At 34.7% G+C, this 22,930-nt stretch overlaps 1 protein-coding gene across 1 annotated transcript in view; it reads right to left on the reverse strand.

The window, feature by feature from the left end:
• The window catches only part of LOC135437934 (uncharacterized), a 63,434-nt gene that overhangs the window by 39,632 nt on the left and 872 nt on the right, over nucleotides 1-22,930 (reverse strand). The window lies entirely within an intron of this gene.

Here is a 22,930-nt window from a genome sequence, read left to right on the forward strand (position 1 = left end):
GAGTTTGAGGTTTTGGTGTGGCAGCTGGCCAAATGTTTGCTTAGCTTCATAATTAAATTAAATAACGAGAATTTGTTAAAAGTACTATGGAAACGCATTAAAGATAATAGCTTTGTAAAGTCGTTGACTGCATTTGGGGTTTATTTTCGCAATCCTTTTCTTTGTTCTCACTTTTCGACTGCCCACACAATTACTGACGTATTATATAGTATATTTAATACGCCCAGCAACATGATAAAATATCAATTATGGCATTTTGTTTTGTCTGCTGCTAAGTAAGCTAAACAATGTCGGCATTGTTCAAAACGGATTATTGTAAACGTATCGCAACAGCAACATGCAATGCCTCTCGAACAATGTCATTCAGTTTGTGCAGATAATTACACGGTAAATATGTATTTTATACATATGTATGTATATATTATCAAATATGTTGTATACATACGCATAAAGCTAAGCGCTAATTTAATTAAGCTGATGGAATTGACCTACCTGAAACGAGAAATAAAAGAAATATACATTAATGTTATTGTTACAATTGTAAAAAATTTATAATAAATTTTAATTTGTCAAAATTAGATGTGTGATTGCAGTATTTAAGTATTTTGATATCAATTTACATATTTCTATTTGTCGATTTACCTTCTGCATGAAATGTATAACGCATAGAAGGAGACATTTTCGACCCAATAAAGTATATATGTTCTAGATCAGCATCAACAGCCGAGTTTATATATACTCATGTCCCTCTGTCTGTTTCGAGTGTAGTCAATTTTTAAGCTATCGTCGTGACACTTATCATAGATCCGTCTTTCTTTTGCAGGCATTACCTAGTCGGAACCGGTCGGATCGGACTACTATATCATACAGCTGCTTCTCGTTAGAATCGTTACCATGATGTATAGAAAGAAAAATGATTGTTTTAAGCATTAACAACTATTTCTCGTGTCAAATATGGTTCGATTCAGGTTAAGGTTCCGCTGTACTTTACAATATATTATGGTATATATACTTGAAGCCAGGTTTGTACCGTCTGAATCTGAATTTTGTCAACAAAACTCAGCAGCAGGATTCAAACACTGTCAGAGTTATGACTACGAACCACTTTTGTATTGAGTAGCAAGCAAATGTTTACCCTGACCGGTGTAAATGTGTAATTGCAATTTGATTTATTATGCAGTGCACGTTGCGTTTAATTCAATTACGAGCAGGCAAGGAAGTCATTTCAAGTGGAGACAACAATTTGCAATTTGTTGCCTCAACTGGCAGCTGCCCCGAGTGTGGGTGTGCACAACAAGGTGTCAAGACTTATCAGTATTTGGAGCAACAACAACAGGAACAAGAGCAACTGGAACAATCTTGACACCCAAGGCACGTAAAAAACTTGATGGGCAACCCTTGAGTTGTGCAAGCAGCCGTTGCAATTGTGACTGATTGAAACTGAATTTGATAGGGGTTCATTAAGATAGGTCTAGTTACACATAAAGAAATAAATTTAGATAGCTTAATTTGGTTTAACTTGTAGAAAGTTTACTATGTAAGGAAAGGGAAAAGAGTTCACATTAATTATAAGCGAAAAGTAAGGATGTCTTCGGCACGCTGAAAATTGAATACCCTTGTCGACATTTGGCTTTGGCAGATATGTGAGAAAAGTGAATTTAAACAAACGTCTCAGATTAATTGCATCCACAAATTCAGGGAATAAAACTGGATCATGACTAATGCAGGTTGACAGTAAATTTCGCTGCATTCCATGCTTTATTGTTATTGAGCAAAATCAAGAAATTTACAAATCACGTTTTATTTTTTAATTTATTAATTAAAACTGCCTGCGCCTATGCTAAATTCTTAATTAAAAAGCACGTTGATTGAGTTGTCAAATTGTATATTAATTTCCTACCTAAATCAATTTCCATAAATATGTATCTGTGGAAAATACTTTTTCTGACAACCTCATCTGATTTGATCAATTTTGGTTTATTATTAATTAAAGTAACGGATGTTTACTAAAATTAATTAATATGAGTTTTAAATTGGCGAGCAGAGGTTCAATTTACTTAGCTTGACGAAAACAAAAACACGTAATTACGGCTTTTAGCCAGCGTATAAATAATTAAATTGCACTTTATGAAGTTGACATGCACTTTGTAGTAAGTTTTTAACTGTAAAAATCAACAAAACAAGCAAATATATTCGCAATTGTAAATTTTTTAATTTGGCATTTAGCCAAAGCGGAAATCACAACTTTGGGTTATGTCAACTTGACTTTTGACGCAGCGAAATACGCCGTTAAAATGCGTAATTAAAACGATTAGCAAATAGTGCAATCAATAAGTTTAATGGTCATCAATAGAATTACGCATACATATTTTGAGAAGATTATCTTTACTATATAGAAAGTAGAGCTAACTATCCCTAGATATTCTTTACTTTACAGAGAGTATAGCTAAGTATCGATAGATATTCTTTACTCTAAATAAAGTAGAGTCAACTATCGATAGATATTCTTTACTCTACGGAAAGTAAAGCTAGCTATCAATAGATATTCTTTACTCTACAGAAAGTAAAACGAACTATCGATTGATATTTAATTTTCTACAGAAAGTAGTCTATCCATCGATATTCTATACTCTACAGAAAGTTGGGCAATCGATAGATATTTTTACTCTATAGAAAGTAGACCCAACTATCAATAGATATTCTTTACTCTACAGACTACTTTCTCTACGCTAGCTATAAATATATATTTTTTGTTCTACAGAAAGTAAAGCCAACTATTAATACATATTCCTTACTTTGCTGTACTTTACTTTACTTTCAGATATGCTTTCTTTTCTTTCTTTAAGAAGTGTTTCCTACTAGATTGATATTTCTATAAGATTTTCGAGCTCTTAAATAACTTATTTACAAATATTATACAACTATCACTTAATTTTGCTATTGAAAAATATGAATATATTTTTTTTTTAGAATCTTATCTTTTTAAGTTAAATACAACTCCAGCCTTGTTTAGGCCACATGGCAAATGATTTTGGCTTTGACCAAGTTCCAATAAAAATAATGATTCATTTGCCTAAAAAATAAACTTATAATTGCCAGAGCCCATTTTCATTTTCATTTATAATTGCAATTGCATATTTAGTCAGCAATTTTGATCGATGATTTGCAAGTGCAGACACGCAAAATGTTGCACTTGAATATACATATATATATTTAGAAGATATATAGCTTAAGGCAGCATAAAATGATTCCAAATTGAGTGCATGAAAAAAAAAACGTTCGACAAGTTGCGTCATTGACACCTCAATAGGCATTCGTTTGGCATTTTCATTGCAATTTTTGCAATTCTTTATTTTATTTTATGCAGTAATTGAGTTATTGTATCTCTTTTTTAGCTGAACTCAATGCAATTAATTATAAATTTATGATGATTACACAGCTGCATTGATTGCTATGTGAGAAAATGGAATCTATGGCTGCACTATTATTTCCACGCGACTTCATGAACATTTTCAACAATTAGATTAAATGTTAATATGCATATCGAACGTTTAGATCGATGATTTATCAGAAATTTAAACTATGTTTTCCTAGTCTTTAGAAACGTTTCCCCACATCACAGCGACCAAAGCTAAATGCATGAGAAGTCTACAAACTGCAAATTTCCATGAAATTTTTCTGCTCATAAAAACGATGCTGATGCCCAAAAATTCAAGCCAAAATCTGCAGTTTTTTTTTTGTATATTATGCAGCTAAAAACTTAAAACCATATTTCAAAAATAATTTATTCGTTATAAAGCTAAAATAATAGAAATCTTTCTAAATTGGCAGCGCCTCACAAATTAATAAAATGATTCTAAATTAATGGTCAACTTATATGAGTCGACTTTGCGAAATAGTGTCTGAGCACGTACTCAATTCAATTAAATGATTTTGCACAAAAAAAAAAAGGAAAGCATACGCAATATTGATTGCAATTCCCATAAGAATTTGAAATAATCTGCGTACTTAACAGCAAGCGCTCAAAGGCTTCATAAAAAGTGTTTAAAAAGCGTGATAAAAATAAATGGCAATAAAAATAAGCGTTTGTTTGTTTTTTTTTTTTTTTAGATTGCATTTTGAGCTGATTTAATTATCAAAAGACTGAGTCACTCGCATCAATTTAAAACAAAGCGCGTTTTAATCATTGATAATCAATACATTTGCGATTGTGGCCATGATTCAGTATTGAATCAGTATTGAATCATTAAAATGTATTCTCTACTTGAACAGAAGTTTCTTTCTTTTTTATCAATTATCAGCAGACAATAAGCAATAATGTGCAATATTTGTGTAACCAGTTTTCGACAATGACAGAGCCAAAAAAAAAAAACTATTGCGAGAATCTATGAAGTTTTAAAAAAATGCTGACAGCTCTTGTCTAGACACGAGACACTGGTCTGAATAGCCAGACACACAGACTGATTATGCAATGTTGTAACCTTCAGTTAGTTATTCGAAACGCTTGGCTGCCCAAGTTTGTGGCATAAATTTGAATTAGATGCCCACAGAAAAAAAAAAGCGCGTTAAATAAAAGCGAAAACAAAGCCGCAGCTTTGTTAAATGGCACACAAAATGAAAATCAACACAGTACACAGCTTACAAGTTCAGTGTCAGGGGCTCGGTCAATAATAATTCTCCATTCACCAACAAAACAAGCGCCAAGCTCAATTCCACGCTACAAATTCACATTGGGGCCTAAAGCTTCAGAGATTTTCATGCTCTCATCAATCAATGTATAGAATATGGGCTTGATAATTAATTAATAAAAAGTTAAATTATTCTATGACATTGCGAATAGATCTAGGAGAACTATCAATGAAAAAAGTAAAATAGATCTATTATTTTGCCATTAGGTTTAAAAGAGTTCTATAAGGGATTAATTGGACAGAGCTTGATATAGTTCTTATATTATATTCATTTGTATATTTATTGTTTTTATATATTTTTTATATACCTTTAATATATTTTAAACAAGATTAACTTTAAATACATTTGTATTTTAATAATTATTGGGCAATCACGTCCAAGTATGAGGTTTTTTTTATTTAAACAGAAGATCGAAAAAATGTAATTATTTTATTATAATTATATGCACCTGTATGCGAAGATCTAGTAGTTAGTTATGATTAATTTTCCAACGCTGAACAATTATAGCTCACATAAAATTCTCTATAAGTTAAAATAATTTAATGCACTACTCAGATCTGGCTAAAGGGTATCTCTTCGTCTAGCGCTGCTTACATAAAAAATCGCCCTCGTTTTAATTACAAATTTCGGCATGCATTTGAGTTAAATTTTCTTTTTTTTTTTGATTTCTTAACCACATTGCCTCATCAGAGCGACCTCTGCCTGTTGCCCCATTTACAAACAGTGAAAAAACCAAAACACAAACAAAAGTTAAACATAAATAAAACGCGAACAAATTAAGTACAGTAAATGTTTTCGCAGCAATAAGAGCAAACATCAAAAGTGAAACAGGAAGCTGCCAAATAATAACAACAGCAAAAAAAAAAAAAAAGAAACTCTGATTAAAAGTAAACATACCATAAAATTGGCAATATAATTGGGTTAATTACATTGACGATGACAGTTGAGAAAATTTAATTTAATTTATTTCCCAATTAAACACAGGGTGCATTTGATTATAAGCAATCACAATTAGCTATTCACATGGTTTCTGGACAGCGCATTCAACTTTCTGTGGTTAAATATTTAAATAAATACGATTTTACGAGCTGGATTTACGCATTGCGTGTTTCTCTGTGAGAGCTGCATTAGCCAAGTGCAGTTGAGTTCAGAGCATGGAAAAAGTGTGAAAGTCGCTATCCCATAAAAATATTATCAGTAATATAAAATTTTTTTTGCAAAAAAAACTATTACCAATAAAGTAGCAATAATGGGAAGATATAAAAGTATATAAAAAAATATGTTTCTAAAACTATTTGTAAGTCTTCATTTAAAAATACAATATAATATAATAATATAATAAAATAATATAGTTATAGTTATTTCTTGGTTATAATGATAAAAATATATAATACAGATAAATGTAATATTTATATTTTTAAATATGTTGTATAATATTTATGTTTTTACTTTTTATTCATTCTATAATATTTATTTTTTATGGTTATAATTGTAAAAGTATACAACAACAAAATATTTATAGACTTAAATATGTTTTATAATATTCATGTTTTTATGTTTTACATATGTTAATATATATTTTTATTATTATAAGAAACTTTCGTAAACGTCAAATATTCAAGAGCTTTACATTTTATATATATTTTGATTGGCAGAAAAGATTATCCATCAATCTGTCTAGATCTTGCATTCGCGCAACTAGTTTAAGGAATGCCTCAACTAGAGCATATAAAAATCATTTAACCATACTATTTTAAAATGTATATTTTGAATTCTTTTGTTTTATGCCGTTTGTTTAGCATTTGCGCTGCCTGCGCATCGAAATGTGCGGAACAAAAGAAAAGCCCGATTGTTGAAGAGAACGATGCGGCGACGCGGCGTATGCGTGTTATTACGAGTAATTAGACATTCCAGCCACGCGTATTGGCCTTTGTTTTCGACGCGTATTCATATTGTAATTCAGGCAATTGCGGTCCCAGCACATCAACATTTTTGCATTTTCACATTTCGTATGCAAATTTAGCGCACGACAATTTCAATTTTTATTGCCAGCGGCCCCTAACAGAGGGCGCAGTGGCGGTGGCGGGCGCAGAGGCGGAGTCGCGGGCGTTGTTGAAAAATGCCAAGTACCAAGCTTTTGCGCAGCACCTCGAAAAGTGTCAACAGATTTGTAAAGGCGCTGGAATTGAATAGCACTTGGCACTTGCCATGGGATCGAGCGGATTGCGGCGGGTTGCATTGGGGTCAGCACCTACTCGGCAGGCAATAACTGTCTCAGAGATTGTGTGAAATTCACATATGTGCATACCCTGTAGCTATGCCAATGCGAATGATAGAGTCCTATGAATTTGGGACACATCTGTTAGGCATGACTATATGTGTTAATGATTATTTCGGAACAGCAACAACATTTTAGACCCTTTCTTTAAGATTATGTTGCTGTATAATAAATCTATTCAAAGAAACTAAGTTTCACTTCTTTTTCCACACTTTCAGTATTAAAGTGAAATTAAAATGTTTTGAAAAAACAATAAAAAGCTGAATTTCTATGCTTTTAAATTTTAGTTTAGCTATGTGACAATTTAAACTTCAAGAAATTGTCAACTTTCAACAATTTCATAAAATATATTTTATTGAATAAATTTATTTGGATTTCACCCGAAGCAGTGGATTTGGTTTTACCTAGTTGTGAAATTATGCCGCAATTACTTTCTAAAATAATAAATAAATAATATATTTTTATAAAATATTCTAGAACATAACATTATGTAATTTTTAAAAAGATGTGAGTCAATCTGGGCCCTTTGGGCTAGAGGGTAAATTACAGTCTAGCATTCGTACCTAGCGTATTTTTGTTTTATGGTATTACTTTTACGAGTGGAAGGCAATAAAATATATTTATGATATTTTGTTGTGGAACATTTGTGCGCCTCGTCATGTTATTATGCCAGAAATCGTTACAGTTCCGGTTGATTGAGGCGCAATTCGCAGTTTGTGGAAATTGCGAATATTCAAAAGCGTTAAATGTTTGCATTTTAGAGCAAAAATTCTCACAAACAAAAGCTGAAAGGTCAGACGTGAACACGCCTCCCCCCCCCCCCTCCCCCTCCCATTCTACAGCATGCTCCTGCTGTTAACTTGCCCCCACGTTTAGCCAACGGGTTATTAAGTTTATGCATTTTTATGAGCACGCGCTGACATGGGCGGAGAGAGAGAGAAAGAGAGCGGGAAGGGGAGAGTGGGGGCGCAATCATAAGTCAAAGCACGGCAAGACTCGATGCGAAAGACCGTGGGGAGGGAAGGGGAGAGTGGGGGGGGCGTCGTCAGGTTGAGCTTGGAACTGTGCTGCGGTCCTTTACATGGGCACCGCAGCGCACAAAGTGCATTCACCCAGATCCCCAATATCTAGAGCCCCAGACGTGGAAGACGACGGGGTGGTGTGGGATGGGAGCAGTCACTCACGTGCAGACAAACAAAAGCGTGGAATACAAAAAAGCTTTTGTTTGCTGCACTTCATTGCATTCACTCAAGAGCAACCGAAAGGGAGAGAGAATGCCAGAGCGAAAGAGATAGATCAGAGGGAGTCGGGGCGAAAAGGAAGAAAGTAAAATTGCTGGTGGCAAATGAAGCAATAACAAGTGAAGCAAGACAAAAGTAAGACTGATGTATACCCAGTAAAAAAGGAATTTTAAAACTAGATGTTAGATTAAGGTAATTCAAGAAATAATGCCTAATAGAAGGTAAAGAGAAAGGATAATAAAGTGATAATATATTAATAGCATGCATCATCTAAAGCTCTTGCTAACTTTTAAAATGCAGCTGGAACTCAGTTCTGTTCGGTTCAGTGTAGTAAATTATTTGTAGACTGTCATACTTAATGGTAAAATATTTTTTCAAGTATTAATTTGTTAATACAACGCTACAATGCTAAGTTAAGAAAAAGTGGAAAAACTATTGAAGCTGACGCTCGAAATTTACGATTTGACAAATTTATACGAATCGATCATTAGAACAATGTTTACCAAATTTAAAATTTATTATTTCCGTTTTTAGACGCAAAATTTATGTTTTTTTAAAGCCGTTACAACGCTGTTTATTATTTAAAAATTGTTAAGTAAATAACCATCTATACTTTTAAAATGGGCAATAAATAAAAATGTGGTTCTTTAAAAACAAAGGAGGCATTCAGTGTTGGCAAAGTCCAAAAAGGCGAGTATCTAAAGCACTTTAAGGGGCGTTGCCAAGTAGCCCATAATGCCTAAAATTGTTTCACAAAGATATAGCATGAACAAAGAAGGTTACACATTTTAGAGGGCGTACCCGAATCTCTATACCCCATTTTAGCTAAATATTTAAACTTGCAGTGACAATGAAGGCCAGCCAAAAACCAAGAGTTGGTCTTAACTCAGCGACTGCGCCATGTGGCAGTTGCAAACTTTACGGGCAAACTTGTTAAGCAAACAGAGCAACACTTAAATGCAGCGCAGGGTGGCAAGCCTTGATGCAGACTGCTGCAGCAGCAGCAGCAGTAACAACAGCGGCAGCGGCAGCAGCAGCAGCAGCAGCGGTGGCTTGAGATAAGCGCGTTAAAAGTTGGGCTGTTCGTCGGATGCGAATATAGAGGAAACCAAAGCTGGGCACAGCTGGCAGAGAGGGAGAGGTAGCGAGAGTGAGAGAGAGAGAGAGCAAGAGCGTGGGAGAGCTGGGGAAACAGGCAGCAAGAGGTTTTTTGGAGGAGTTTTGGGCTGGCCTTTGAGAGAGGGTGGCCCGTAGTTTAATTAGTAGCACTCCAGGCGCTGCAGCTAGAGTTAAGTGTGTGTGTGTGTGTGCGTGTGTGTGTTTGTTTATGCCTGTGTGTGTGCGTGTTATCGGCTGCCTAATAAACTTGACGCTGCCTTGCACTTTATGGCGTGCATCATTAAATATTTAAAGAGCTTTGTGTAACAAGATTTGCTTATGCTTCCCATTCTGCTCCCCCTCCGACTGCTCCTCCCCATCTGCTCCCGCGCCCCCGCTTGCTGCAGGCTGCACTCTGTTACTAAAAGTTTCCTCTTTCGGGGCCCTGTCAAGCACAATGTTGTTCGGCTTGAGCACATAATTGCATATTTATAAGTGCAGTCGACGCCGCGACAGCAAATTAAGCGGCAACTGGCCCCCACTGTCTACACCCCCCTCTCCACCCTCCCCTCAATCACCAATCTGCTGCCTCTGTATCTTGGCTTTTCGGGCATATTCAGCTGCATTGTGTTCGACAATTAATGGAGCATATTTGTTGCCAGCCTGCTGAAAACTTTGCGCTGCAATTGAATAACGTTAAGTGCCGCCTGAGAGGCGCAGCCCGAGCCGAGCTAAGTCTCAGCCCGAGCTGAGACGGTGGCATCCACTTTGGCAAGCCACAGCTGGGAAATTGATTTAAGGGCTCTCATGTCAAGTTGCAAGAACTTTTGTGGCAATCGATGCTTTGTCATGGTCATGGATAAGGACTCCAATGTAAGAGGGAGAGAGAGAGAGAGAGAAGGCTGCCAGCGGATATCTGTGCGCCCAGCATGCAAATACCCTATGAAAGAACACGATGTATTTTACATAACAGCTGCCTTCCAATCAATTAGTTGTAGTTTATTTAAATATTATTGGTACTCCTAGGAGCGTGATTTTAGGTCTGTGAAGCTCTCGTTAATGCCAACTTTGAGCATTGGGCATATTCCCGTGTTATATATTCGCCGTGTGGTATATACTTTTTCAAATACAAGTATGAATTGAAAGGAAATAAGGTCGTTTATAGGAACTCGTAGCATTTGGTACAATTATTTTGCTTAAACTTTGAATTATATTATGCGAATGCGAATGAGTTTAGTATTTAGAAATTGGGGGTATTAGGGATATTCCTTCTATAAAAATATAAAAACTGCTAGAAAGGCTGCCAAACTGTCTCTTCATAAAGACTCTTTTAAGGCATTAGTGGTGTTCCCCTATTAACTATAGCGATTTCAAGTTCTTTAGTTACGATAATTTTATTTAAAACAGCTTGGAAATGGAACAAAGCAATACACTTTTTCCGTATAGCATTTATTTATTAATTTATTTTGTTGAAATTTCAAGTCTTCATCTTTTAAAGTTTTCGAGAACGTCGCATTCATACGGACGGATAGACAGACGGACGTGGCTAGATCGATACAACTATTGATGCTGATCAAGAATATATATACTTAATGGAGATATGCTTCGTTCTGCCTGTTACATACATTTGCACAAACCCACAAAAAGGGAATATTTTTATCCATTTTTAATGGGTAGAGTGCACAAGTAAGTTGTTCTTTAAAAAAACTAAAGAGAATAAAGTTGGAAAAAACGAACCAACTCAATATATTTAAAACATTTTTATGTCAGTTTATATACGTTTTACATTTTTCACACCCTGACTTTGACCTAAAATAAAATCTAAACAAAAAAAAAAAAAACCATATAGATTAGAGCAAGAGAAGCTGAGTATTCCCTGAGCTCAACAAACTGATAATATGCGTAGTTTATGGAAAAATAAAACTGTCTGTTTATTACATTTTTGTGGTTGCTTCTCTTTTTACATTTGAGTCCAATTAATTTTGTACACTTGAAATGCAGGCAATAAAAGTTTTGATAAAATCGTTTATGTGTTATTTTTTGGCTGTTGCATGTTTAACGAGAACTTTGTTTTAATTATTATTTTGTTTTTGTTTTTCTTTTTGTGGTCTTCTAAATGAAAATTGTAGTTTCTGCTTTTTATGCAGGTTGCAGCATATAAATTTAATGATAATATTTTTGCAGCAGGCAAACCATGATTTGTATTCAGTTGCATTATAATAAATTATGGCCAGTGCCACGCCCACTCTCGCTGGCAAATATCAAAACACAACAATCGACCGCAAAACTGGCAAAGTCCCATAAACAAATGTTGATTTTGCACAATTTGTATAGTTGGCGCGGAAAAAAAAATGCCTGGAATGTATGGGCGGGTGCATGCAATTGAAAATTGAAAATGGAGAATGGAAAATGGAAAATTGCATAAAATTATCGTTTCGGCTTGTAAGTATTTGACATTCGCTGTGTCGTGTAATGGAAAATTACACATGTTATGGAAACATTTTAAGGGCTGCTTCTTTTTTTTTGTCATCTGAACTATCATTAAAATAAAAACTGTTTTTTATATGCGAATATTATGCAAACTGTTGCGAGCGAATCGCAGTTCATTTGATTAACAAATTATTTATCGATATGGGTTATATTTTATCGTTAAGCACTTATTTAGCATTTAAATGTCTGTGTGACTCAAATTAACGAAATACCTAAATCCTGTTCCACTTTGGCCAAACGACACACAAAAATGGCATTTGTCACGATTAGAAGAAGATCTGCCCGAACCCATAAAGTATTTATATTATTGGACAGAAGTCGATATCTGCTTGTATTTATCTAGTCTTTATGGTGTCTGTCTGCTGCTACATATATATGTATCTATATCTATGTTCCTATAGGTACTATATGGATGTGTATATATGTTTCTATCGAAATGTATCTATCTCCATGAATATATCTATATGTATGTATCTACATGTATGTATATACATGTTTGTATATGTATGAATCTATCTATTTATCTATCTGTATTTATTTAAAAGTACGTATCTATATGTATGTATCTATATGTATCTATCTATAAATGTATCTATATGTATGTATCTACATGTATGTATCTACATGTATGTATCTATATGTATGTATCTACATGTATGTATCTACATATATGTATCTGCGTGTTTGCATCTATATGTATATGTATCTACATGTAAGTATCTACATGTATCGATCTATATGTATTATTTATAAGTATGTATCTATATGTATCTATCTATATGTATGTAACGATAAATATGTATCTATATGTATGTATGTATCTATAGGTATGTATCTATATGTATCCAACTATATGCATCTATCTCCATGTATCTGTCAGTATGTATCTATCTAATAAAAAATAAGTTTTTGTATGCAAGACTTTATTTTAACAATTATTATCTAATCAGATCCTGTATCTTATTGTGATATATCACCCTCTTGTAGCTACGACTGGAAAGTAAACTTTAGCTATCTTTAGAAACATTCCAAATATATGTTAGGGTATTTCTTCTGCGGCACACAACAGATCAATGTTCTTTTCTTTTTTATTTTCATGGCTTTTTATTCAACACCTGTCTAATTAATTTTTTGTGCAAATTCTCACTGCGAAATTAGTCAAATAACAATTTTGCGCTTTCGTAATTCACTTCTTTTATGCCCTCGCACGATACATTATAATTTTGTCATGAATATGTAAGGCTTTCAATTTGTTGGACTTGTATATGTATATACTCCATCTATATATACGCAAAATTAACCACATAGCTTATATTTAACTTGCTCATTGAAATCATATTATTGATAATCGAATAATGTTAAGAATGGAATCATTCATCAGAAGTTCTCACAACCACAATTGGTCGATAGATAAGCTCTATGTGTAACCAAGCTCCGAATAGAAGTCTGTTCTTGTTTTAATTGCTTAAAGATGCATTATGAGGAAGTTAAAGCTGATTGTCTAATGTTTACAATTAGTTATTTCCTTAATAAGAACAAAATTACTGCCCAATTTATGTACTTAAAGACAACACTTGTTTTCGTGCAGTGTACAGCATAAGCACAACTGTGCAAACAAGTTTTAAGAGCAATTTTTCCAGTTCTTGACGCCGAGTTACTAAATAAACATCAATAAAACAGAAACCTGTCTGCGGGATGGACAGTTGGCTACCCAACAGAACCAACCAGAACTGATTGTGAACGATTAACGATCTGATCTCAAGATCTTTGACATCTTCCCTGAGCGCAATTACTTTTATTTATGTGCCTTTAAGTGTTGGCACAATTCAAGATATTTGCCGTTCCGTTTCGTTTGGTTTTTATGACAGCATCAAAGACTGGTTATCCAGACGGCATTTATTTCCTTATTGAGCCGTGTGCTTATAAAAGTTTAAGCATTTACCAAAGGCAAATACCGCTTACTTGGCCTACTACTTGGCAAGGCAGCAAGTGCCAAGGTGAAGGTATGGGCAGAAAGGCGCGAACCCTATCGAGATGGGAGTGCAACAGGATTATACACTCAAATAAGCTGACCATGTCGGATATTTGACAACATTCACTTACATAAAAGTTGTTTTGTTTAAGCTTCACAATCATCCTAACGTCCTGGCAAGGAACCTGCTAAGCAGGCGAATAAGAAGACTAAAAAGGACCTATCCAACAAATCTAGTAGCCAAATAAACTAAAACCTAGACTAGACTAAACAAAATGAACTACCTGTACATACAAACGCCGCCTTTAATGAAGTAAAATAAACATGTACATAATCATACCCAATGTAAATATTTAAATTAAGCTATCATTAACCAAAACTCACGCTGATAAAAGTCGCTAAGCAAGAGTAACAGAAGATTAGCTGTAAATAAAAGAATTCTAACACAAAAAAAATACCTGTACATATTAAACTATGTACTCTGCGATCCTCACTCTGCTAAAAGTTGGAGATATACGCTTACTTGGAAATACAGTATCCAAACTTGGGGAATCGTCGCAGCGTCAAACAGCAGAAGTATATACAGAGAATCCAGCGTAAAGCACTAGGATTAAAAAGCTATTGCCCACAGCATCTCAAATACTGTAGATCGTCAGCTCAGACTGAATACTATTGTGGAAACTTTTCAAAGATCGATTCATACCATATGCAGGAAAAGGTACAGATAGAATAAAAAAACAGACTTTCGACACCTAATTGACTATTAGATGTCTTAAATGGTGCCATTTTGCAACCCACAAAACATAAGTGCACATTTTCCCAAATTTCTCACCTTCAAATGGGCTTCAAAGACAACTTTTCGATTAATTCATAATTGCTTAGCTAAAAGCCGATTCACAGTAAAAATTTAAATGTATAGTACATTAAATAGAAACTACAATATTATAGATTATAATTAGAATGCATTAATTCTCGAGTGCTAAACAAATTGATAACAATTTTGAAAAAGTCGCATTACCTATTTATATGGCATTGTTGAGTGTCAAAAAAGCACTTGAACAATGAATCCTTATCGCGCACAAACAACTTGTTATACGAACTATATATATAAAATATATATACTTATAAATATATATATATGTATATGTATACGACTTTGTCTCTGAGACATCTCGGCCTTTAAGTGCTCTGTAATAAAGTCTGGCAGATAAACAAGATATGAGCGCAAAAGTCGTTGTTACTTATGGTTCTTAAATTGCGCGAGCTGCTCAGATATCGTATCTTATCAGTGTGTGCGTGTGTGCGTGTATCATAAAGGCAATTGCTGTGGCCAAAATTGACCTTGTTACGAAAAGTCGTCTTGGCCATATTTTCAGTGCGCTATTCGCCTTCCAATTGCCAACGGTTTTGGGGCGTTCGCCGCTTTCATTTATCATCATATTTCTTGCATTTACCGCACATTTCACCAACTGCTGACCGTTTTTTGGTGTCACTTACGTGCTGTAGTTGTTGTTGTTGTTGTTGTTGTTGCTGGGGCAGTCGACCCACTTTTGGCAACTGCCAGAAACCATTTCTCATTTCTCGCTCAGGCGCAAATTCAAACAAATGCATTTTACAGCTCTCTTGGCCAACTTTAGCAGGAACAGAACTGCAACTGTTGAGGTGTGTGCGTGTGTGTGTGTGTGTGTGTGTGTGCGTATCCCATATCTGTGGCTAAAGAAAGCCGCTGCCCCGTTTGCCATTCGCTCTTGGCACTTGGCTTTCACTCGGAATCACGTTTGGCCGCCCAGCTGCCAGCCAGCCTGCCTGCCTACGTGTGTGTGTGCATGTGTGTGTGTGTGTGTGTGTGTTGAAAATGCTTTTCCAAACAGTACATAGCTATACCCTACCCTACCCCACCCTTCGGTCTGGTATGAACTTTATTGCACATGCCATTGCAGAGCTGCTGTAAATATTTTTCGTAGCGGTCATAACTACCCAGAGTATCTCACAGATACTCACACACACACACACACCCAGTAAATGCTTTTATTTTTTGCAATTCTTCTGCTCATCATAAATTCCATTTTAAGTTATTTTTTTTCTTCCCACAGCGCTCGCTGCAAGCAACAGCAAAAAAGTTAACAAATTTTCCTTTGCCTTATGAATTATTATCACATGTTTCTGGCCCTGATACGCCTCCCCCCCCCCCCCCTGACACACGACCACCGCACGCCATAACGCGGCATTTCGCGTGATTTTTCATATTTGATTTAAAATTCATTTTTGTTAAAAACAAACTTGTGACTTGCACAACAATATTTTCTTAATGAATTGAATAAGCGACAGTCACTTGATTAGATTTGTTCGCCCGCTACCCCCAGCCCCCCCCCCCCCTCTTTATAGAGGGTAGGGGGTGGCTAAATTAAGTTGGGAAGAAGTACCATTAATATTTATTTACTTATTTCATTTATTTAATGCACATTTTTATTATGGAAACAAGTTGTTCACACGCGATACTTTCGCCTATGATTGCCCTCCCATCCAGATCTAATCACTTGGACTAGGCTAATTTGCATAACAACTTCACACACATGTTTTAACTGCACCTCGCGATCTTAAGTATTTAAATTAGTGCAGATATATGCAGTTATACACTGGGAAATGGTATTTAGAAGCTATACGACTCGACGAGGAATGCAGCGCACCAGGAAAGTAGCTAGTTTTATGGGAACGAGAATAAATCGTTATAGAGAGAAAACTGGTTAGCGAAAGAGGAAGATTCAAGAATCATGTACTTAATCTGATTATTCAGTACGTACTTAACTATTACTGACAAACAAAAAGCACTCTCAGATGTCTCTAATAGCATGTTTCTTGCATAATTAGGAAATATATTAAATTACATTCAATTATTTTCAATTTTTATGCATTTACTTGTCCATTGGTTTAGAGAAAACTTTTTTTAAATAATTCAGAACATTTCTTTAGACTACATTTAATTTATGTTTTAGTTTTTGAAATTTAGAAGAATATACTGTGCAATTATTTTATAAAAATTTGTCGATTAAATATTAATAAACCATATATATTCAATGCAATCAACTATAGAATTGGAAACTGAATAATTGAAAGCTGATTATATATGCCCAGTTAAGCCGTTGATAATAAATAAATAAATGCTAAAGGCCCTTCGACAGGCTGTGTTAAATAATCTGCTCGTCTAAAATAATCTTTTTTTTTTTACATCACCATATCGCTGGAGATTGATTAATGTTAATTTATGCAATAAGTCGTAAACATTACGTAGGAGCTGCTCTCTGAACTGCGTCTCTGAAAACAAACCATATTTCTACACCCACACACGATATTTCGAGAACTAGCTAAATAATTGTAAATTAAATTATACAAGTCGTGGCAATTGACAATAAAACAATTTGATTTCATGAAAATAATAATTAGAAATTTAAATTCAATAAGCGCAAAAGCCAGAATAATAAATAAAAGCCAACAGTAAAATGGATAAAGCCTCATAAATAATGCGGCAAAATAAACAATAAATAAATACAAGCATATGCCCCTTCTCTATAAATACATATGTATATATGTACACATGTATGTATGTAAAAACATTTTTGCATAGATTAAAGTAGAAGCAAGTGAAAAATCTAGAATGTGAAAAATGACAGCCAAAGGCAAACGACGAAAAGGCAACGCTTGCTAAAAATGAAACGCATGCAAAAGCAAATACAAAAAAAAACAGCTGTAAATAGTTCGTGTTGCCAACTTCCTCTGCAATTGGCGCAATTGTCGGCTATGCTGAGGGGGCGCCTTCTATGCACAAATAGACGGCAACGCGGCGCTGGCAAAGCACATTAACCAATTGGCAACGCTGTGCGGCTTTTTTTTTCATAAGCTCTTCGCTTGGCACAAAACCCGTTTTCAAAGCTGACGCACTTCACAGCCGTCTGTGAAGGCAAAAATAACAATAACAACAAACGGCAGCAGCAAAAATGACAACAGCAACAACAACAAGCACGAACATTTAACCAAAAAAGTAAGCAGCAACAGCCACGAAATAGACAATTTTGAGGTTACAATTTATAAGTTTTTAAATGGTTTTTTTCCCTCGCTCTCCGTTGAGCAAATACAGTTGTCTGCTCTGCCCTCTCCCTCTCATCTGCTGATTAAAATGCTCGAGCTCTGTCTGCGCGCATTTTGGCCTACCTGTTGACTTGGCCATTGGCGGTGCTCCCGATAAAGTCTTTGCTTGCATTCGCGCCAGCTAAGTTTCAGCTGCTTCTTTTCACTCTTTGCTTTGCTTTGCTTTGCTTTGGTTTGGTTTGGTTTGTTTATTTGCTGCTCGCTTCAAACTTTATTTTTAGCACTCAAATGTAAACAAACGGCGACGCCATTTTGGATTGGGCATGTGGCACAGTGTGCACACACATCGTGTACACACTCATTTATTTTGAGCCATTTTCATATGTACACACTAACACACGCACACACACTCACATGGACACACGTGCGCACACACAACGCCAAAGTCTTTACCGGCTTCGGTAGCTGCTTTATGGCAAAATTGACCTTAGCTCGGTGATTAAGATGCAAAAAAACAACATCCGAAAGATATGTGCAATGCTAATGAGCGTTAATAAGATACACGCACACAAACACACACACACGCGCACGCCAGAGGCTGTATCGGTTCACTTAGTGAAACGAAACTCGAGTATATCGAACATAACTTTAAATATTGATAAGTTTACTTTGATTTCTATTACGCAAAAGCTGGCAACTGCGCCTGTATACAATACATATATTTCAACCTAAATAGCTGAAGTCACCAAAAATTGTTTATTCAAAATAAAAAATGGTTTATTTACCAAGTTTCTATCCTCGAAACAGAAGTACCGTCGAAAAGTATTGGTCAATAGTTTATTTAAAATGAGAAAAGGTAAAATAACTGATAAGCAGGAATACAAGAAATGCAATATCTAAAAAAAAAAATAGAAAATAAATCTATTTCCACTGGCTTTATTCAAACTAAAAAAAAAGAAGTCGCCAACATTTACGTACTTAAGATAACAGATTGTTTATTTTCTAAATGCGAATCGAGAAATGGCGGTTAATATTTTATCAAATGCGAGAAAAGGTAAAATAACCAACATTTATCAGGAATTATTATCATCATCATCATCGTTCTCGGTACATAAAACAGATATGGGATAAATTAAACGGCAATTCAATTGTTAAAACATGGAAAAGAACAAATTTAACAGCGGTAACTGGATTATTTTAAACTAAATGATCACAACAAGTTCTGTATTCAAATTAAAAAAATGTTTGTTTCCTAACTACGAATCCTGGAAACGGAAGTTGCATCGAGAAATATGGGTCAATAGTTAATTTAAAACAAAATAATGTCAAAAAATAGGGAAACTCATAAACATAATCAGGGAAAAATTAACGACTATTCAGTTGTTAAAACATATAAGAAAAATAATTAACAGCGTTTGATGCAATATTTCAAACTAAATACAAAAAACACAACAAATTATTTATTTAATATGAAACCTGTTTTCTAAATACAACCACAGCTCACCGAAACATCGAGAAAGAGTGGTCAGTAGTTAACTAAAAACGAGCAAAAGAAAAATAACCGGCAATAGCTAAATTTATTCAAAAATAAATAATAATTATCAAAAGTAGCAAAGTCCAAAAAAAAAAAAAAAAAAATACATTATACTCTTTGGGTGATGGGTAACCATTTTCCTTTTATTTCACAAAGATTAAATTTAAATAATCTAAGAATATATCATGAAATGAAAGAAAGACCCATATATCAAAGAATTTATCATATATGAAAGGATTCATCATATATGAAAGAATATATATATCATTATCGTCCCATAGAGCCAGTCAATTCCTGCGACCTTATCGATGTTTTACGTCACATTTTCAAAGGTTTTTTTTTTACAAGAAAAAACTATTTCGCTCACAAAAAATTATACGTAAATCATGAAAAGTAAATAAGTACAAATATAATTTTTTTATGGTACAAATATTAAATTTAAATACTCTAAAAATACGTTATCTATAAAAAATATCATACAAGTAAGAACATTTCGAAGAATATATCGTATATGAAAGAATATATCAAAAAAGAATTATCATATCAAAGAATATATCACATAACATCCCATAGAACCTGTCTATTTCCGCGACCTTATCAATGTCCAAAGTATATCCAATTTCTACCGTAAATGAACAGAATAAAAAGCAACTTGTTATTGTTCATATTATATGTAGTCGCATTCGTATTATGGCAGGTCGTGTCGGTGCTGATTTTCATTTGTTTATTTACTTTTACAGCTGCTTTGCAATTACGACAAGCGCAATTTGCGAGCTGCTTTTCTGGTTATTTCTAACTAGAATTGAAGGGCTTTTTTTTTCAGCTGATCAAGCATATGACACATCCCATTGACCCTATGTAGAGCTTAGGGGTGCGGCCAGATAAGATAGGCAAAACTAATTGAATTTGCCCGTAGTATGGATTTCTAATTGCCAATGTGACTATAATTATCAATTATAGACGGGGGCAATCAATCAAGAAATTAAAACTTCTAGATATGGTGCTACGCCAGGCAAAAAGAAAAACAAAAGAGGTTAAAAAAACGAACAAGAAACGAAATATAAATAAAAAGAGAACAAATTATGAACATAAAAGAACGAAATAAAAATTCTGAAGAATTTAAGAATTGACACAAAAAGTTGAGTTATATTCCAAACGAGCGCTGGCCACAAACTGAAATTATTTTAGGAAGGCCAAAGTAGGCAAATTTCAATTGCAAGGCCTACTTTTTATAAGAAAACAAAATGTCTCCAGTGTGCACACACTTAACAGGCAAAAAATACTGTGCACAGTGTGTACCCAATACTTATAACAAGGCCTGCTTAGTTCTGTTTGATTTATTAGGCTCATCTCTAATGAGAGTTTAATCGATAGGAAGAACGCGAACAGTTGATTGGCGTTTCCTTAAATTTAGACAGCTGCCTATTTGGTGTTAAGTAGAGCTTTAAAAGTTCTAAAATTTATGATATTGAATAATACAATTTGAAGTTATCCTTGAGTGGGTCCAAAAATATATGGGCCTCAGTCACAGAGGGGTTTAGCTCTAAATACTAACATACCTCGTTAGTCTCATACTTTTTAAAATTAGGCAACATTGTTTTCCAGACAACGCGGTGCTGATGATACTCTAAAGTATTTGGAATATTTTAATGAATAACGAAAATTTTCGGCGTGAATCATCATGTGAAACAGCTCGACCCACACACTCTGCCAAATGGGGGGTTTTTTCAGCCAATGCCAAAAAACACTTGGGAATATTCTCACAATTGTTGCGTTCTTAATTGATTTTCTATATTTTAAGAAGTGTAACCACACGTTCAATTAGAACAAATTCATAGAAATGCCTTGAGAGGGTAATTTTAGGTGCGCGTTCAGCTGTCGTGATGAAGATTCCGACGCAAACAAAATACGGAATAAGGAAATATAAAAATTGATGTGTGTACATAAATATATGCATGTAGTATAAACGAAACGAAAATAAAATTGAATAGCAAACGTACAAAATGCACAGCATTTAATCCGTAAACAAAATAGTAATAACTGATAAAAATTAACAATTACAAATTATAAATAAATAGAGCAACCGCTGCAGCTGGCGCCAATCTGGGTGACAGCGTGTGTGAGAGGGAAATTTTCAACTGGTCGCGGGTTCATGTGCAATTATTGCACTTTGAGTGACTTATAAAAACATCAAGAGCATTAAATTTGTAATTAAAAAGGCAGCTGTATATATAAATATAGAGTATGCAGCGTGTACACATTAGAGATGGACACGTGTTGTTTTCAAACCAAAACATATTTTGGATATAATCAATGTTAAAAAAGTTGTTTATCGTTATCGTTTAATTAACTTTTTAACTTAACAACCTCGACACAAACAGGCACCAAATGTGATTGGCTTACACGAACACGTCGTGTCGCTGAAGAAAACACGACTCGCGGCCAGCTCTAGTACACAGACTAACACACACATACTTACATGCAATGTGTAAGCGCACACACAAACACACAGCTGAAGCAATTCAAATTCAATGTCAACAACTGAACGCTGGACTCCAAGCACTGCACCAAATTTGAAGCTATTAATATATGTATGTGTGTTTATGTGTATCCAAAATCAAAATGCGCAATTTATGCAGCTGATTCAGCAGTTTTAAGTTTCCTTGATTAATGCACAAATATAATTATTATGATTTTTCAAAGCGAAATTCGCTTTAGTTAAGGCGGCGCGCGGTTATATTGCCATCTGGCAACGCTGCAAAGAGCGCAAGAGAGTTGAACTGCGGCAAGGTAAGCTGTTGTTGTTTTTGTTGTTGTTCTTGTCATTTTTGTTGTGTTTGGTTTGGTTGTTTTTTTGCTACTTTAACCATAATGAAAACTTATTATTGTTTAAAACTTGTACTTCGTTTTGTTGACTAGTTGTCGTTTTAGCTGTTGTTGTTGTGCACTTTAGTTTACACTTGAGCTGTTTTTGTTTGCGCACATTCTTGAAACTGAAATTGTATAATTTTTTTCAATCTGTTTATTTGGCGCGCTGCTGTTAAAATTTTTACGGATACAAATGCAAAGTCAATTAACAGACTTTATTTAAACGCCATGACGACAGTCGCACTTGCATACACATTCGCACTTTGCTTATTATTTATTTGTATTTAGACCAAAAACAAGAAAACAAAAACGTGCTAAATAACCGCGCAACAACACAACACGAAAAAAGGCACAGCTGACGCCTGTTTATGAGAGCGAACCAGAGCCGCTCTCCCAGTCACGCTCCATAGAGATGGGCGAGCTGGTAAAGTGACTGCGCAGTGACTCAAAATGTGAGCGAACAAAAACAGTCATTGTTTTGTAAACAAACGTATTAATGTATTTATTATTTATTGAATAATTAGCTGTCTTTAAAGTTGCCACCTGTTCAACTACTTTAAAAAATATTTAATTTTATATACAGTTCAGATACTGTATAAGCCACGATAAGCTGCAACATCGCTCATCTCTAGTTGGCTCTCTCGCGCTCAGCAAGTGGCACCAGCTGAGACAGCGTT

Source organism: Drosophila montana, unplaced genomic scaffold (genome assembly GCF_035044405.1).
Source record: "Drosophila montana isolate Dmon_TW-CO22-7 unplaced genomic scaffold, ASM3504440v1 contig_3833_1, whole genome shotgun sequence".
In the NCBI taxonomy this organism is placed as follows: Eukaryota; Metazoa; Arthropoda; class Insecta; order Diptera; family Drosophilidae; genus Drosophila; species Drosophila montana.